The sequence below is a fragment of the Alligator mississippiensis genome, chromosome 5, assembly GCF_030867095.1.
Source record: "Alligator mississippiensis isolate rAllMis1 chromosome 5, rAllMis1, whole genome shotgun sequence".
Lineage (NCBI taxonomy): Eukaryota > Metazoa > Chordata > Crocodylia > Alligatoridae > Alligator > Alligator mississippiensis.
In genome coordinates, this window is record NC_081828.1 from 44,194,623 (window position 1) to 44,209,630 (window position 15,008).

A 15,008-nucleotide genomic window follows, 5' to 3' on the forward strand; every position below is an offset into this window, starting at 1 on the left:
TTTGATGCATCATTAACTATGGCTTCATTATTGATCTACTGTAACAATTTGGAATTTATCCATCCATTAGAAGCATTTGTTTCACGTAAAACATCCTAACCAGGGTTGTTCTCGTTATGCAGACAAATGACTATTCCTGCAGACTGTTACTTCAGTTCAAAAATGCATTTAGAGAATTTTAAAGATTTTCTCTGACGTAAAAATTAACTATTGCAGTTCAAAGGCACAACTGTCTGAGCCCCCAAGGCCTAGAACAGACTCCCCCCAGAGGTGGTGCAAGCACCTACTCTGGACATTTTTCAGAAATGTTGGATGCTTATCTTGCTGGGATCCTTTGACCCTAGCTAACTTCCTGCCCCGTGGGCAAGGGGCTGGACCCGATGATCTTGCAAGGTCCCTTCCAGCCCTAATGTCTATGAAATCTATGAAATTATCATAGCTGAAAAAGGATCAATTCATCTACAGGGGCTCAGCTGTCTGTAATGCAGAGCTAGCATTAGGGCTGAAGAAGAGGGGAAAAAAAGTGAAGAATAAGACGAGTGTTAGCAGACTATAAGGCTTCATAAGAACTCTACTGCCTAGGAAATATGCATTTATGAATGAGTTTGTCTATATATTGCCACTCTGCTCTGCCTTCTAACTTCAAACTAACACGGCTACCTACCTCTCTCTACCCATGCTCATCAGAATGAAGTGGACTACAATCAATCTACAGGTATGCTGAGATATCTTCTCTCTGACTGTATGTAAGCTTTGTGGAGAAATCACCCCCCCCCTCCCCACCCCCGTTTGTCTCTGCTGTAATACAACTACCCAAACCCTTCCCCTCTGGTTACAAACTCTGGCTGCTGGAGTCACCTGGTCTCCTAGGTAACAGGGTTGTAAATTCCATGGGAGGGCAGAGCTCTCTCTTTCTTTGTTTAAGAGTTACCACCGCTGCAGGTCATGTGACTAGTCCTCTCACCTGGAAAGGAGATGTCATTTGGAAGCACCAGTCAGCAGCCAATGGGTTTGCTTCTGGTGGGAACTTAGTGATGAGGTCACAACAGTGGTATAAAACAGCCCCTCCATGAGGAAGTAGGGGGAGACATATAGGGACATTTATAGAGAAACTTGGACCTCTACAGCGCTCTCGCTCTCTCTCAGGATGTGGAAGTGAGTAAATTACTAGAAACTTAACTAAAAATGTAGTTTACAGTAATCTAGAAGTGGATCAAATGGCAATCAGGTCTGTTCTGTTTGTGGATTATTCTGTTGCTACTTCTCTGACTTGTACCCCTCCCCATGCCTACCCTCTCTACCCAATAAAGCTATCCACTATAGCAAGCTTTGTGGTACATGCTTGAGAGGGATTGGGCATGCCTTTATGCTCCCTTTGCTTAGCTGCCTAAGGAAGGCTACTTTCTGTGCTTCAGGTTAAAGGAAGCACCCCAAGATTTCACAGTGGGTCAAGCAGCCTCAAGGTCTACAAGGCCTGTGTACCCCAGGGGGCACAGAGCCTGGACAAAGACCAGACCCTGGGTGGTGATAGCAGTTATTCCAGGCTTGCAGGTGTGCTCCAGGAAAGGGTGTGGCCAGAAGTTGGTGCCCCTGGGGAGACATTCAAAGCTTGTTTTTTCATGGGGTGCAGTGAGGCAGGTGGCTCAACGCAGAAGCACCCCCTACTGGCCTGCCAGAAGCTTCAATCCACCTTCGCCTCTCTCAGCAGTGTCCCCTCCTCCAGTCCCGTCCTTCCCTTTCCCTATCCTTTGTATTTAAATTACTTTATTCTTTTTTTACTTATTAGCCTTGCTCTCTGCAAGTTCATTCATAGCATCTGACAAAGAAGGCTGTGGTCTGTGAAAACTTATGCATTTTTTAATGAGTTTGCCACCCTGCCCTGGCCTTGTGTAAAATAACTCAGCTTGCCAAATTTAGAGACATCCTGATAGTAATGTCAGTGAAGGTGGAAGGTTATGTATGCTTCAGTATCTGGCTGACCTAAAAGCCTCTTCTTTGATCCTATGGGTTGGATCACACACTGACAAGGAGCTTGCTCTAGGACGGCTTTTTTATAGTGGACTCCTATCTCTTTAATTAGAAAGATATATAGAACAGAACTTCAGAACAGAAAACTACATCCATTACCAATTCTGGACTTGAAATGCAGCAGCTGTATACTTTTCCGAACCTAAGCGTATTCATAGCTATCATGAGCCAAACCAAACCCCAGATCTCAATACCACAGAAAGCTTTGGGGATATAGTTCAAAATCTGGACTGTAGCTTCACAAGTTGGGCTTATTTCCTGCTCTGTGACATTTGTGATTTGTTTATGCAGAAATTCTGAGATCTACCTGAAATCACAGTAAGTAATTAGGCTATGGCACCAAAATGAAATGATACCAGCAAAAGGCAATACATTCAACAGCAACGGAGATAATGGTCAAAGCAGGACCCTCATTTGGGAAAGCACCAAAACTCAAAGTCAAATGCTAAGTAAAATACTTTTCTTGAATTGGAGCATATGTCATTAAGAAGTGCCAGTACCTACTGGAATGGGCCTATTTGTTTCTATCAAATAAGATGGCAAACCTAACTAGCTGGCATGTGGCTGCATTTCTGGAATTAAAAGTGAATGTCTGTTCACTTGCTTATTGGTTCAGTCTACACAGCTTAGATTAACTTGTGAAGACTGAACAGATTCAGCCTCAGGTTTTTTGACTGTCTGTACTTAGCCTTAATAAAAGATGCTAGCTTATCTTTATTACTATTATTTATTTCTATTATATTATTCTATTTTGCTTCAAGGCCTCAAGTAGAGATAAATATTGCCATTTTTCTAAGTACTAGATTAACTATATTGTCTTCAAGCTTCCCTGCTTCTGGGTTCCAACTAGGAACCTAGAGTAAAAGCACCAAAATAATCCAAGACAATACGTTTCCACAGTGGTCCTAGTCCAGTCTTTAGTACACAACACCAGGAACATTGTAAGACAATATTTGTCATGTCACACATGCAACATTAGGTTTTCCAAGCACTTAAAGGCATTCATAAAGGAATTCATACTCACTTCACCTGGGCCAAGTATTATCCCCATGTCATAGGTAAGGAAATGGGCCACAGGAAGGTTTAAAGAGAGCATCCCAAGGATACACTGGATGTCTGCAGCAGATTCACAAAGGGAACACACTTCCCTAACTTAGATTCCTATGCTCCAGTCTCTGGAGAACATACATGTCCTAATACCTGTCATGTTTCTGATGGACCAAGATTCCACAGTAGAGAAAGGGAAACATGAAACTTGTCCAGGTAACACAGTGTAGGGAGTTTCATAGTTTCATAGATGTTGGGGGCTGGAAGGGACCTTGCAGATCATCAGGTCCAGCCCCCATGCTCAGAAGAATTTCTGGAGGTATGGGCTGGAGCTGTAAGACATTAGGAGGTGTTTAGGGGAAAAGAACTAGCTCGTGGTTTTCTCTCTCTGCTCCCTTACTCATGGAAATGATTGTAGATGTTTGAAATCCTTACTAGATCTTTTGATCATAGGAGTTTTACCATATCCATAGTTAACCACAAACAAAATTAGCATATCCGTGGTTAAAAATTCTGGTTTGCTTCCCCTGCCAAGTCAACTTATGATTAAGCATTATTTATAATCAGGTGAACTGTTCTCACTTTAGACTGTGTTGCCTGGAACTGAAGAAAAAGGAAGGACTTAGAAAGATCAGCTATGTATACAATCTCACTCATATTGTCACCCTACAAGAACAGTGATGGCTGTCAAAAATTTCCCACTTGCAGAGTTCTCCCATACAGTGATTGATTTATTCACATTTACCCTCTACAATGAGAACATTTTGGCAATAGATAGATTAAGAAGGGGAAATGAAAAAGACCTGTTATGGCCTAAAATGGTTGCATACTCTATTTGGATTGTGCCTGGCATTTCCTCTAAGCTGCGAACGTGTGCGACTGTGCACAATAAAAAATCATGCCATGCAATAACTTTTTAATGCCACGCACACAGTGGCATACTGATGGGGAGGTGGGGGGGAGGTAGGGGGCCATGGCTCCTAGGCACCGGCCTGAGGGGGGCACCCAGTGCCATACCAAGGGGGAGCTAATGCTCCCCCCAACTGCTGGCTTCATGTTCAGCCATTCGTCACCTGCTCCAACCCAGCCACAGGCTGCTGCAGGAGGGGAGAGGGGCAGGCACACTGAGATACCCGCACACTCCCAGCCAGGATTGCTCACAGATTGCTAAACCTTAGACGGAACATTGATTGTGCCCTGGCATTACTAGTTCCATGCAAATCAAATAATAAATAATTTACAACCAAATGATAATTTCATGCCTGCAAAATAATTAGCAACTTTCCAATTAGACAACTTCCTATGCCTGTCCAGACCAGAATAAAAATAATTTGTATTTTAGGCCTGAACTTGCATAAAAGTCTCAAATTTCTTTAAAGAACTGAGAATATATAGCAACATTTCCCAGGTAACTCCACCTCCACAGGTTCTGCCACTAAAATGTGGAAGAAATAATTCTATAATTAAATAGAAAAAGTTAAAATAATGTATTTCTATCACTGTTGCATTGTTTGTCAACAGCCACAAAGAGACCACCAGTAAAATCTTGGTCCTATTGAAGCTAATGGGAGTTTTGACAATGACTTTAGTAGGACCCAGATCTTGAAAAGTAAGAGATGTGCTTGGAGAGAAATCAGTTTCAAGGCATGTAAGGAATTTTTTTCATTGGTTGCAACTAATTTAAAATCCAATGCTTTTGCTCAGGAGATGCTTTCTGCTTGTTGTAAGAGCTAGTCAGAATTTTACAGATCAGGTTCGCCCAAAACTGTATATTTCATTTTGTTGAACTGACCCAGGATGCTTTATTTCAACTCAGAACCTCAAAATATTAAATTGCATTTCTCTAGCAATGTATCACCTTCTAGGAGCTGTAGCCTGGGGGCTCCATTCTAGCATATATGTCAGACTCCTCAGGGACCATAGTTCCCATAATGCAAAGTACATTTTTCTCTGATTAAGATGTGTGGTATGTTATAGCAATCACATGACTGGGTGCCTCTTGGGACATGTTGTGCAGTCAGGAGACCTGGCTCATAAAAGAAAATGATCTTATCAGTCTGCTGAACTACAGCTCTCATTATGTCTATTATGGAAAAATGCAATGTAATATTGAATTGATGTTCAATAACCAGACCACATCAGTTTGAGGGGATGCCAAGATGTTCTGACATTTTCAAACTGATTTTTTTTTCAACTTCTGTTCTGTAAAATAAATTTCAAAGGACTCTTCCTATGTAGGAAGAAAACTGTTTTATAGGACAGAAATTCTGTTTTTCACTCAGTACATTTTATAATTTTGCAAGACTGTTCCAGGAAATCAAAATGTCATGGGCAGAAGCACATGACTCTCTGAGACATTCTGAACTTGTCTAATTCTTCTGTCTGAGACAAAGGAAGAGAAGTCTATCATGGGAGAATGACTATTCATTATGATAATGAAGTCAAGTTTATTAACAGAAAAAATATATATTTGAACACAGAGAAGATTCCAGGATGCACTTGTAAAAAAATTCAAACAAACAACTTCATTAGATTATCTCGTAGGACAGGGGTTGTCAACTGAGGGTAGGTGTACCCCCGGGGGTACTTGGACTGGTCCTAGGGGGTATGCATGGGTGAGCAGGGATGGAGCGCTGCTGCCTCCCAGGAGCAGGGCCGAGGCAGGGCAAGGTCAGCGGTGCCCTTCTGCAGGGTGGGGAAGCTTGCATGCATTAGCCGCCACCGCCACACACTAACCCAGTGAGCTTCCCCACCCCACAGAGGGGCGCTGCTGCCCTCACCCCAGACCAGTGAGCTTCCCTGTCCCACCCCTGCCCCTGGGAGGCAGTGGCGCTCCATCCCTGCCCACCCATCCGTGTGCCATCGTCCATACTGGACGAGAGAAGAGAGGAGATTCCAACAAACTGAATCACTGCTCAGAAAATGTCTTTGTTCATTTGTTCCTATCCCTTTGCAGTTACAAGAATTAGTTGCAATAGCCCACCAGAGACCTCTGAAGGTCAAGAAAACTAAAATCAGCTCAGGAAATTTCAGACCTCTATTCAACCTCAGCCTGACTGAGATTAACTCACAGTTGTAATGGGAAGAGGCTAAAAGGAAATGGATATCCTATTCATATGTGAACTAAAATAGGTCACCAAACCAACAGTTAAGCGTCCTAACTGAGGCTGGAACAGTTGCTGCATATATCCTTACACAAGCTGCACTTGTATTTATCCTGGAATGAAAATATCCTGGGTTTGACATGTATACACATAACCCTTCTAAATCAGGGTTTAGTGAGTGGCTGAATGCACTGCTGCTTTTCTGCCATCGATTCAATGATACAGTCAAAATGGCTGAACATTAGGACTGTGCAAAGCGGCTAGTATTTGCTTTGGATTCGGATTGGGCCAATTCGTGGGACAGTGATTTGATTTGGTGATTCGAATCACTGTGCTGATTCGATTTGGCCGAATCTGATTCTGAGATTCGGCTACTGCTGTATCAGCCGAATCACTGAATCACACAGGCCCTGCCCACCCCAGCTCCTGGCTCTTCGAAACAAAAAAAAAGGCCCCATTCACCAGCTGCTCCCAGTCGGAGCGGAGGAGGGGGTGATCCCTGCTGCCCCCCACTGCCCCACGCTCCGGAGGCTGGGGCTGTGCTATGAGCCCCGAGGCCACTGCTGTTTTTTTTTTTTAAAGGGCCGGGATCTGGGGTGGGCAGGGCAGCCATGGAGGGGGGTGGGGCTGGGAGAGCAGGCCCTGCTGAACATTTCCCACAGGCACAGAGCTTGACTAGCCAATATGCAGAAGCTTGAGTTGCTTCCAACCAGGGGTCAGTAAGACTAAAGTTAACATGCAACTGTGGGGATACTCCAAAGATGCAACCACCACATGTGAACGTGAAGGAAACTTTCAGAACACAGAATACCTATTGGCCTGCCCATGTATACAGGAACCATGCACCAACAAGGACCTCACTAAGGCTACACGCAGACCAATAGTATGTGCCCATTTCTGGACCCAAATCTGAACATGGTCAGAGGATGCGAGGAGAAGAAGAATGATGTAATCCCAAGATAACCATTCAGATGCACTTTGCAATGTCCCAGGATAAAAAGTTAATAGTTCATATCCCATGAACCTTTCCAGGATTTATCCCAGGACAATGAACACGGACACCTAGATGACTGCATTTTGTCCTGAGATGAAATGATTTATCCAGGGCCAAATGAAACTCTTATAAACCAAGAGTTTATGGCTACTCCAAGTTTATTAAAATATATATGAAACTTGAGGACAAACCCTCTCTCTGTGTCATCCCCTATGCCATTTTCCATGACAATTAGATTCAAGAAGGAACTGAGCTAGGGAAACTGATCTCTTGACCAGGTATGGTAAGATGGGCCCGCACATTGCTATGCTGCAAGGTTTCAGAAGACCCTAGCCTACAAGTTCCAAGGGTACCAGGGAGCAGGGGCGACATGTAGGGGGTGCATGCAGGTGCACGTGCACCTCCTGAGCATGGCGGTGCACCCCCTACAAAAAGGCGCAGCTGACACTGTCGGCAGAGCCTGTGGGTGGTCACCGCTCACCACCCTGCTGCTGGTCTGCAATTCTTGCTGGCCACTGCCGATGCTGCTGGAGGTGGCTGTAGGTGGCTGCTGACCTGTGGTCGGTGCTTGCCACCCCCTCCCCACCCCTGACAGCGCTGGCTGCGGGAGCTCCCATGCTTACCGCAGCCACACTCTCGCTGCCACCATGCCCCGCCAGCTGCCAGGGGCACGAGTTGTTCATGCCAGGGAGCACCCAGGACAGCAACTGTTGCCCACTCTGATTTGACACAGGAGTTGAGGAAGGGGAAGAGAAAAATCAAGGCCATCTCTTCAGCCCATGGAAGGCATCCCTCCAAGGTATTAGAAGGCCAACAACAAAATCCACAGCAGAAAGGCCTGTGGCATGGAAGTAGGAAGGCACACTGCTTGATTGAGGGAATTCCTAATGAGGACAGAGGAAAAGGATACTACCTGGAACAGGGATATTAAATTCATTCAGCCCTGGAGGCTCGATGAGTGGTTCAGGGCTGGTCCGTGGTCCCAATCTGACCCACATATCAGCTCCAAGCACGACAGCTAGCACACAGGGCTGGTCCAGCATGGGCACCTCATCCAGAGGACACCCTGGACCAGGCTGAGGGCAGGGTGTACCAGGCCCAGTCCAGGTCTCACTGCATGGAGTGCCCAGATCAGAGACCCTATGCACTGACTGGGGTGCATAGGGCTTATCTCTGGTGGGATCAGTTCATATCTGGCCATCACACAGGGCTGCATGCAGCACACACCCCATGCTGGCCCCCTGTGCCGTGCCTGCAGTGCCAGACCCTGTGGTCAAAGCCATGTGCCATGCACACCAGGCCAGCATGCAACAGCAAGGTTACATGCAGGGCTGCATGCTGCAGGCAACATGCAGGGTTGGGGTCACTGTGTGCCTCAGGCACTGTATGTGAGGTAAGTCTGAGACCCATGGGCTGGATCATGGAGCTCCATGGGCTGGATCTGGGCTGCAGGCTGTATCTTTATCACCCCTGGCCTACAGTAAGTCACGGGATACAAGACAGAAAATAAAAAAGATAGAAAAGAAGGAAAAATGGGCAGAGGTATGAGGTTACCTTGAGAAGCATCTGGGATGATAAGACATGTCCCCTTAGAGCCATTAAACCCGAGCAATATCATTCTTTGATTCTCTACACAGACCAGTGTTAGAATGATACAGGTTTCTTTCCTAGTTTCACAACACGTGTTCTGAAAAACCTCAGTGAGTCATAATGACCCTTTGCAAGGACAGATACTTGTCATGGCAATATGGGGTAGCTCAGTATTTGCTGTTTATGGGGTAATGCTTCCACTTCAAGCTTTTTGAACAAGCTAGCATATATGAAAAATACCTAGATATGCCTAAATATAATTTAAAAAAACTGGAGAAGCTGAAGCTGATTTAATAAGAAAATAGGTATAAAAACACTAAATCTAATGCATTTATTTTTAGCTATAATGAAGTTCAAAGAGAGTATGGTTTAAGGAAAAAAACTAGATAAATGATTACAGCATCACTGTATTCATTGCAAAACCAGTCAAGTTCCTCCAGATTCAGACATGTACCATTGAATGTACTTGGAGCAGAATCTTTTAACTTTTTTTTTTTTTAAATCACTATGCACTGCAACTATAGCTCAACAAATTAAGAAAAAACAAAAATGAACTAACCCAAGGGTGGGCAAAATGTGGCTCGGGGGTCGGATGCGGCCCACCAGGCCATTCTATCCAGCCCGTGGGGCCCCTAAAAAATTTAGAAAATTAATATTTATCTGCCCTGGGTTACCTATCATGCAGCCCTTGATGGCTTGCCAAAACTCAGTAAGCGGCCCTCTGCCCAAAATAATTGCCTGCCCCTGAAATAACCAATCAGCTAACAAAATTAACACAGACAAAGGAGGATTGATGGTCATGAATAATAAAGAGCATGTCAGAGGGCTTTTTATACATTTGAAATAAATTAAGTCTGCAGGGCCCAATAAAATTCATCCCAGGGTGCTGAAGTAACTCACTGAAGAAATCTTGGAGCTGTTAGCTGTGACATTTACAAACTTATTGAAAACAGGCAAAGTCCCAGAAGTAGAAGGAGAAGAGCTAACATAGCACCCATCTTTAAAGAGGGAGAAAAGGAGGACCCCAAGGTCATTCAGTCCAGCTCCTGGAGCAAATTATAAAACAATCAAACACAGAATGTTAGAGAACTGGCTATGCCTTAGTGTTGCTAAGAAGGATCTGGGGGTTTTGGAGGATCACAGGCTCAGTATGAGTCAGCAACTTGATGAACTCATAAAGAAAGGAAATAGAATTTTGCAGAGTATTAAAAGGAATACTGTATGCAAGATACAGCAAATGATAGTACTTTGTACTGGTTAGGCTTCAGCTGGAGCACTGTGTGCACCTATGCTCCACATTTTAGGAAGGATATAGAGAAACTTGAGAGGATGCAAAGGCAAGCAACAAAGACGTAGTTAGAATGGCAGTTGGATGAAAAAAGGTTGAAAGAACTGGGGCAATTCAGTTTGGCAAAAAGGGAGACTAAAGGGGGACATGTATTGCATTATAGTAATACACCATTTGTCATGGATTTGCTCCAAGACAAAATTACTTTTGGGGGTTCACCATGTGGCATGCATAGATATTTTCTCAAATTAAGTTTGCTGTTTCAGTGTCTAGTCTCTAACTGTAGTTAGTGCAAAAGTGTGTTCAGGTTTATTGTTCTTATATTTGTATATGTTATAGCTTTTAATATAAACATGATTTTGATTTATCTTTATTTCAGCTAAGATTCTGTTAGTAAGGTAGTGATTAACTTGAAGAGCCCACACCTGTTCACACTTAGAAGAGTCAGTGGCTGAGAATTAGCATTTGACTTGGCTTGTGCATTGGTCCTCCATGCAGACCTGCATAGGAAAACTGGGTTTGAGTCTAGAATAAAACCGAAGAAGGTCCCAGAAAGGAAAAAAGAGACACCTAAGAGTCTAGCTCCTTGCTCCCAGGAAAGAAAGGTAAACAGGCAAGAGTGGGCAGGAGATGGGTGAAGTTTGCTTTACATTCTCTGCTTTCCTTTAGGTTTTGCCTTCACATTTCCTGGTATAAGGCACTGTAAATGCTTGCAACCTAGAATTTTCTGAAAGATGAGAAAAGAACCAAGATCTCGTGCTGTACTAGCTCCCAGTGAAGCATGTTATGGCTTTGGGCTCTCAGCAATGGAAAGCCTACACAGACTGGTAATGGTTCAGCAAAAGCCCCATCCTCACTCCACGTGGGACCAGCCAGCCACCTATGTCCCAGTGATTTAGATCATCTCCTCCACTAGCAAGGTTACTGCAAAGATCTGGTAACCTAAAAGACTCAGGGACTATGGCAGCTATACTCTTCTCAAGAAATTCCATTAAGAAAACAGATATTCCACTTGCTCAGGGGGTGGGCTCTCAAATAAAGCAAATAGATAAAATATGATAAAATAAAGAGCAAACCCACACAAGGTGAATTGGACCTTTTCATTTCAACACTGATGTATCTTGCTCATGATCATAGTAGCAGAAACACTGACAACTTCTGTTTTCAGAAGGTTGCCCAAAGAGTAATCAGCCATTGAGGTGTTTTTGACTGGGTGGATAAGGGAGGCCCAAATCCCTAGGGTTTTGAGATTATTCATCCTTTCTCCCCTGGAAAATGGCTAATTTCTTTGCATATTGTAGCTCCCAAATAATTTCCCAGCATCATCTTTTTTAAGGCTTTCTTTGCTGACATACTTCTAGCCTTTAGTCTTTCTGGTCTATTTGGACTAAGGCCTAGACTGAGACCTCTTTAGGCAGGCTACATAGCCCAGGCACAGCACTACTAACACTGAAATGCTGCTTATGAATTAGAGAGAGTCAGAGCTAGCCTGGATGCCTCTTCAGCATGTTTGACAAGAAGACCATATGAAAGGCAGTTGGCCATAGGCTGGCAGGTAAGTTTAAAGGGTAGGGGAGTGTGGGACTGTATAGAAGGACTCTTAAAAAGATGAGTTGCAAGATCACAAAGCTTGAGAACAATTGTGCTAGGCCATTTTCAGAACATATGAATTAAATCACTGTCACTATCTGGTAATATGACAGAACACAAGTGCTCTGCAAATTGGACAGGATGTTTATAGCGTCTGGGAACTGTTCCAATGTGGTATTTTGTGTTTGAACTATCCTTATTGCCTACCTTTTGAAATAAAGCGTGGGCAGGAATGAACAGGAAGAGTGGTAGTTCTCAGCCTATGGGAGATCTCACCCACAATCTTGTTCTGTCTAAATAAGGTGAATACTTCATTCAAGTTTAGACTTTTTTTAGATTAGACTGATTTTCAACATCGAAGAGCAGCAAGTGGGATGCTTCAAAGACAACATCAGAAATTAGAACAAAGTTGGCTATATATAGCTGTGAAAATGATCCAAAGAGGAAGTGGTAGAGAAAAAGTAAAAGAAAGGACACTGCAGCCAAAGATCTACTTGGCCTTGATTATAAAAAGTCTTGCACTGAACTTCCAGTCTAACATGGATGAACAGTGGCAGGTGGAATGTCATGTTCAGCATCACAATAGCCAAGTACACCATAGTCCTGACTGTACATTGATAACCTATCATAATCAGAAAATCAGAACAAATAGGGGCAGATAGGACCTCAAGAAATCACTTAATCCATCCCCCTCCCCATTCAAGGCAGGACCATCTGTCTAAACAGAGCATGTTGACAAACCCTTCATCAATCTCATTCTCCCTGCAACCTAGATCAGTGATTCTCAACCATAGTGCTGGCAAGAAAACCAGATGAGATAACCAATTAAGATAGGCTCAGGTTTGTCCCTGCCTGGACAATCCCCCACCCCTACTGCCTAGCCACTGTGTAAGGAGATAAGCGGCTGCAATAATATAAATGCATTTTTTAAATTGGGTGCCACTCAATTCACAAAAGTTATGGAGGGCTGCTTTGAGTCCAGTGGAAGGTGCCTCGAGTCCAGTTAGGGGTGAGTCCAAAAAAGTTGAGAACCACTGTTCTAGATAATCAAGTGGCTTATGAACCAAGACTTTGCATCATGTTTGGATGAAGTAAGACGGGCAATCTCAAAGAGCCAGTGTCACAGCTGGAATGCCTGACCTAAGAATGCAGGCAAGGCTCTTTGGGTAGATGTAATATCTTTTATTAGACCAACTGAGTAGTTGGAACAAAGTTCTTTGCAAACTTTCGGGCACAAGCAACCTTCTTCAGGCCTAGGGAAACTCCATAGTTGTTCTGAGATCTCCAAGAAATGAGAAAAGCTGCATAACATAATCACATGACATGCATGAGATGCATAACATTTCTGGAGGTGCAGGTATAAGATCCAGGAATGGTGATGGTTCTGTTGTGGGGTGTGGTTATTGCAGGAGTGGTGAAGATTAGGACTGTGTGAAATTTCACTGGCTCTTTCCTTTCTACGCTGTTTCAAGCTTGAAACAGCGAAATCAAAATGAAACAAAGGGCTTCGAAACAGCCTCAAAACAAAACGAGGGCAGTTGAAATGTTTCAAAATGTTTTAAGTTTCCAAGCTGAAGCTGGGCTTGCCTGCAGGGAAACAGAAAGTAAGGAGAGGAAGGGGGAAGAGGGGGGAAGGACTGCTGTCATATTGACTATGACAGTTTGGCTGCCTGAGATGCTGCTGGTGCTACTGTGCTGCTTATTAAGTTATAACCTGTTGTTGTTTAAGGTGGTGGACTGGGTTGAGGCTGTAAGGGAGGAGGACACCTCATTGGGGCACACTACCATGTTATGTAGAGGGCCCAGCACCAGTGAGGGCGCACCTTAACACACACACACACACACACGGCCACACATATCACGAGTTTTACTTGTCAGCAGCTTGAGGTGCAGTTTCCCAGAAACCCCTGCACCTATCTCCTTGAAACCTGGCAGGCTTCATGGCCTCACCAGGGGCTACCATGCCCGCTGTTTTCACCCTTCTGTGCCTTCACACACGACATGAGTTTTGCTTTCAAGATTTGAGGTGCAGTTTCCCAAAAGCCCCTGCATCTATCTCCTTGAAACTTGGCAGGCTTCACGCCCTCAGAAGGGGCTACCATCTCTGCTATTTTCATCCAAATATGCCAAAAAATGACACAGCTATAGGCAGTTTTGTGCTTCCCCATTATAGCCTACGGGTGAAACATCGAAACAGTGTCGAAACAGCAAAACAGTTTTGACGAAATGAAATGGAACAGTGCTTTCAAAACTAAACAAAACTCGAAAGAAAACACTATCCCATCAAAACTGTGAAACTGAAGTCAAAACAAAATGGTACTGTTTTGCATAGACCTAGTGGAGACGTGTTGGCAGGTTTTGCATTGCTTGTCCTGGCATGTTCTGGATCCATTTGGTATGGTTTGGGTCATAAGGAGTTTGCTTCTGGTGATGAGGTTAGTGAGGTTTGGTGCTTGTTTAAAGGCTAGGATGGGTGGTTCTGAGAAGATCTCTTTAAGAATTAAGTCTTCTAGTGTGGATTGCAATTGTTTGAGGATTTGTATTTTGGTGCCCTTTGGGACAATGCACCCCTTACATACTTTTCTTAGGTACTTGTGACATTTTGTTTTCTTCCAAGTTTCATGGCCGGTGAAAATTAAAATAAATGTTCTGGCATACCCTTGCACACACCTGCACTCGCCTCTCTTTTGCACATCCTGGCACACACTTGCAAGGGTCATGACCAGAGAAAATTAAACGAGTGTCCCGGCTCTGGCCCTGCTCTTGCTGCCATGGACCCCAGGCAGCCTCCCCACTCCCCTGGGTGGTGCAGCTCTGGTATGTATTACTATTCAGGCACCTAAGGGAGTTAATGGCCCATTAACCTGTTGTTCTTTACTTCAAGGGTGTTAACAATCATTTCCTTTAGCTGCCTGAATAGTAATACCAGAGCTGTACCAGCTGCCCCACCCCCCCTTCTGCCTTCAGAACTGCACCACAGCATCAGTGCCCCCCTAACCAGGGTGCCCTGGGCAATTGCTCACACTGCTAACCCCTGAGGCCGGCTCTGTGCACAGGCACTGAGATAATCAATAGACACTCATAAGCATGAGTGGGTCCCAGTTCTCTCTGAAGCTCAAGTTGTTGAAGTGCTGCAAGGGAAACAAGTTGGTCCCTTCAAAGACCTTAGGTGCCACTCTATCTGGCCTCTGGATACCCATGAGGTTTAGGCAGGAGCTAGACACCTAGCTGACTAAACATGACTAGTTATAGGCACACACAAAAGCCTGGCACCTAGAGAAGCCTTAGATAAGGAAAGGAAGTATCTAGTGAATTTTGGAAGCTGTTGAGTAATGAACTTTTGATTCCTGTTTTGGACCTATGCACC

The 15,008-nt window shown here is 44.2% G+C and overlaps 1 long non-coding RNA gene across 2 annotated transcripts in view; it reads left to right on the plus strand.

Moving 5' to 3' along the window:
- Positions 1-1,025: 1,025 nt before the first annotated feature.
- LOC132250801 (uncharacterized) overlaps positions 1,026-15,008 on the plus strand; it is a 36,821-nt gene continuing 22,838 nt past the window's right edge. For both annotated transcript variants that reach the window (XR_009462416.1, XR_009462418.1), the window contains exon 1: positions 1,026-1,155. This is a non-coding gene — a long non-coding RNA (uncharacterized LOC132250801). The remainder of the gene's footprint in view (positions 1,156-15,008) is intronic.